Raw genomic sequence first — 4,030 nt, forward strand, 5'->3', positions numbered from 1 at the left:
TTGCCCCGATCATGGAGGCTCTGGGAGGCACAGGCAGCTCTTCAGCAGGCAGGGGATTAACCCGTTCCCTTCCTTCCCCACTGCCTCAGCTCTGCAAGAGGGAGGTGTGAGTTCTGCAATACGTTTAGATTTTGGTGATGCACTGGGAAGGCTCCCTGGTGTTTGTGTGTGTGTGTTTACATCAGATCTGCACTGAGATTTTTGATCTATCTCAACTTCCCCAGCCTCCTGACCTTGGGAGAGAGGGGAAGGCATCTCTCCCATCCCACCTGCACTCACCAAAGCTGAAAGCCTCAGCTAGCAGCTGCCAGGTGAGATCCCATCGCTGATATTCCCTGGCAAGACCATAGGGAAGAAGCCTATGGGAGGGGGGCCTGGGTTTGGAGGGATCAGCCAGAAGAAGTCCCCTTGCACCAGTGTGCTCAGAGCCCACAGCAGACCTCCATCCCCTGGGAGAGCAGAGCTGGCTGGTGAGCAGAGCCCAGCCCTGCCCTGGTGCAGTCCCTGGGGAAGGTGGCAGGCAGCTCCTCTCCTCCTCCTTTTCCTCTCTGGCCAGACCACAGCATGCTCTTGCTGCTGGTTCCCATGGAGACAAGGAGCCGGTGGCTGATGGCTGCAGGCTCCCACCTTTCTGAGGGTGCACCCTGCTCCTCCAGCCACGGTGCTGCACACATGGTGCTTGCTGCCAGAAGCCACCAAAGAACCTGTTCTTACCCCATGTGCAAACCTCTTGAGGGATGGAACGAGCTCGGGCAAACTCTTCCCAGCCTGAAATGCACAGCCTGAGCAAAGGCGTTACACCAAAACCCGCCATCAAAATCCCAACCCCGCTTGATGCCACCATCACAAGGGAAGAGCCAGAAGAAAAAGCTTCAGAAATACAGGCTGAAAAGCCAAAATGTGACCCAAATACAATACCGTTGCTATAAAACCGTTGCTACCTTGCAGCCCTCCCGCAGATGTTTAACACAGCTCTCCAGCTTAGTGACTTCTCCACAACGTGGCTGTGCCTGCTAATTAACCCAGCGCACACAGTGGGCATGACCTGCAGGAATCGGTGTTTGCAGGTGATGGGCAGACTGCTCTGCAACATTCCTCCCCAAAGCTTAGTGGCTAAAACCTGTGTTCACAGAAGTCCCTGCTGGGTGGGGAGAGGAGCTATGGGGTCGTTCCGGTTTAGTCTTTCTCCCTTGGATTACTTCCTAGTCCCTCATACTGCCTGGGGAGCTCTTGCTTTCCAGGTTTGCCTCACATCAAAAAATAGCAAACAGGGAAGGTGGGAGATCATTAAATCCTCTTGTCTAATTTCTGCACCTCTTCCTGAATCCCAAACAGCTGCAAGAGGGCATCGGTGGAGCTACGTGACCTGGTTAAACGGAGGTGCCCCCACCCACCCATTGGAAGTAGCATGGAAATAAGCACAGAAGCAGCAAAAAGAAAGGAACCGGCAGGACCTTTTCAAAACTGTACATGTCCCAGTCCCCATCTCAGTCCCTTTTCAGAGGTCACATATGGAGGCTACTCCATGACTGTGATGCCCCCAAATGCCCCAAATCATAGCTTTTCCGTAGGAATCACAGAAAACCTAGCCTATTTGTCTGACTTAAAATGAATTCCAAAATGTAGTATTTAAGGATTCCAGCCCATCTTTATCCCAAATACAATGCACACCTGTCTGCTTCAGGCTGCTGGAAACCTCACAAACTGGCTCAGTTTCAGCCCCTTTTCTGAGCATTAGTGCTCCTTTTCAGCCTTTGTCATAACAGGAATTTTCTTTTTCAGCAGCAGCTGAAGTGCTCTAGTGCTACGATATTGCTCTAGTGCTTTCCATCATCAACTGCTGTCTTTCAAACTGGGCTCCCGTCTCGCGGTTATACCCAACAGCTCCCTTGGCAACCACCTCCTCTTTCAACACAACATCACTTTCCATTATTCCCCAGAAGATGCTCCCGAAGAAGTCAGCAAAGCAAAGGTCACCGAGAAGAAAAAGCACTTTAGTCTCTGCCAAGATAAGAACTGGATTCCATAAGGAAATTGCCCTACGCTAATTATTTTCTGTAAACCAAATTTACTTGAACCAGTGCAAAAAGCTGTATCCAAGAAAAGCCAGGAAGATTAAAGTTATTTTATCCTCCCACTTTGTCTCCATTCAAGCTGGCATTGTGGGGTTATTTTGTCAGTGTTTTGTGCGTAGACCATAGCCTTTGCCTGGGAGAAATGCCACCCGATGCCAGATTTCTCCCCTGCGGATCTGAGCCGTGTGAAAGCACAGTGTGTCTGTAAAGTGTGAGTCACTTCAAATTAGTCTGAATTGCTTGTTAATCTCTTAGAGGAAAAAAAAAAGAAAGAAAACAGCCTAAAAATTAATTCAAACGTAACATTGCTCAGGAAGTGAAGTAAATAAAGGATCTCTGTGGTGTGGAAGAGCCCCCTGAAGCACTGTGCTTACCCCGGTTTCCCCCAGCACATGCCAGGAGAGGGAGCAAGTGATGCTGGAGCCAGCACGGGGTGCGGGGGTTTGGTGGCTGGAGTTTGCTGAGGCTGAAGCAAACTCATTACAGTGATGTCCAGAGCTCAGGGAGCATGCACAGCCACAGATTCTTACTTTCTTTCATCTGAAAATCCCCGGGGAAGATTTGAGGCAGTTTGTAGCAGGGCAGTGGCTCAGGCAGGAGGATGCTGCTCAGCAGCCTGGACGGGGATGGGGAGGAGCAGCCCAAATCCTGGCTCCCACCACCGGCCTCTGTGAGCTTTAGCCTCTTTCTACCAAGTAACCCCCAAAGCAAATAATGAACCAAATAAAAAAAACATCCCCTCGGTTTTTCTGGAAATACTGTTATGCAAAAGCCAACCCAAAATCCTTAGAACCTGTTAAAGAAGAATTTCCATATGTCTAAAACTTCTCTGGTGAGAAGGCTTAAAAACTCCTGGCTTACAAATGAGAAATAGATCATAATGAGAGGTAGAGGAGGCTGTTGGGGTCCTGGGTGGGTGCTGCAGCCAGGGCTGTGCAAACTCCTCCATCAGCCACGACCGGCTCCGGGCAAGCCTGATGCCAGCAATAGGACATGGTGGTGCCAAAGCGCCAGGTGTTGGTTCTCCATCTGGAGCTCACTAAGAGCATTTTTGGGTAATGAAGGACAGCAGGACCCTGAGCAACACTGGGAATGGGGAAAAAAACTCTGGAGACATCTGCTTTACATTCCAGCTGAGTGCTGAGGGACTAAGTGGATTCCTGAATAAATGTTAAACAGGATCGCCAGCAGCAGAGAAGTTCAAGCATTTCAGAAAGTCTTTGGAATGGACAAAGAAAACTTTTAATGGATCTTGCAGTCAAAAAGTCATCTGAAAAAGAAATTTGTAAGAAAAAGGAGAAAAGGGAAGAGCCAGACGATGTGTCCAACCAACAGCCAAGAAAGGTAGGCAGCCCTGAGGCTGCCAGGACCATCAGGCCCCTGCTGGCTTTTTTACGTCATATCCCAATATCCTAGGGATTTCCTGGCAGGGATGAAACTCTCCTGAGGTTTTCATTCATCTGAAGGCTGGCACAGGTTGGAGTCGCCCTGCCCTGCAGCTAGTGGGCACAGTTTGACAGAGGGGTCTCACAGCCCTAGGTCAGCGTGTCCCCCCAAGGGAGCTGTCACTGCCAGCCTTTGTCACCCTGATCGACCCTGTGCCCATGCAGCACAGGCATGGGAAGGGGATCGGTCTCCAGCGTGGGGGGATATAGGGACCTAGAGAGCCTGGTGAGAACAAAGCAGCAGTGGAGGGGAGCCTAGACCAGGAAAGCCTGAAAGCTGAGTTTAAAAAGGGTTTCCAGCAGGATATAGAAAGGGTTTCTACCTCTGCCAGCTGCCCAAGGGCACCAGAGGAGTTCAGGGTCCAGCACCAGCTAGACCACTTTAAATCCTGTGGAGGAGGAGGCAACCCCAGCTGCAGGTGGGAAAATCACTGCCCAGCTCCCTGCAACTCACCCCGGCACAGGGTCAAACTCCTGACACCCCCCACCCCGAGACCAGGCAGTCCCCAG

At 50.9% G+C, this 4,030-nt stretch overlaps 1 protein-coding gene across 1 annotated transcript in view; it reads right to left on the minus strand.

Annotated features, from left to right (window-relative positions):
• Nucleotides 1–4,030, minus strand: part of SLC6A7 (solute carrier family 6 (neurotransmitter transporter), member 7) — an 18,394-nt gene that overhangs the window by 7,637 nt on the left and 6,727 nt on the right. The window lies entirely within an intron of this gene.

Source organism: Apaloderma vittatum, unplaced genomic scaffold, assembly GCF_000703405.1.
Source record: "Apaloderma vittatum isolate BGI_N311 unplaced genomic scaffold, ASM70340v1 scaffold29186, whole genome shotgun sequence".
Taxonomy (NCBI): domain Eukaryota; kingdom Metazoa; phylum Chordata; class Aves; order Trogoniformes; family Trogonidae; genus Apaloderma; species Apaloderma vittatum.